Raw genomic sequence first — 317 nt, 5'->3', positions numbered from 1 at the left:
TGGCATCACTGTGAAAACACCCTTTTGTAACCTTTATTTGTTGAGCATATGCATATTTTTTTCCCCTTAAATGTAAAATATATTGAAATCTAGATGAAGTATTGATTTATGGCCTGATGACAGGTTGTTTAGGAATATTATTGTACATTGCAGCCCTCAAACTGTATTTATCTTAGATCTGAACAAATATTCCTTAAGGAAGTGATAGTATAGTTAAGCCCATTAACTGAAAGTACAGTGCTATATAACAGAGGTGGGACCGAGTCATTGTTTTGCTAGTCACAAGTAAGTCTCGAGTCTTTGCATTCAAGTCTCGA

This window comes from Sinocyclocheilus grahami, unplaced genomic scaffold, assembly GCF_001515645.1.
Source record: "Sinocyclocheilus grahami isolate Dianchi unplaced genomic scaffold, SAMN03320097.WGS_v1.1 scaffold9497.1, whole genome shotgun sequence".
Classification (NCBI taxonomy): domain Eukaryota; kingdom Metazoa; phylum Chordata; class Actinopteri; order Cypriniformes; family Cyprinidae; genus Sinocyclocheilus; species Sinocyclocheilus grahami.
Note: the sequence above shows the minus strand (reverse complement) of the source record.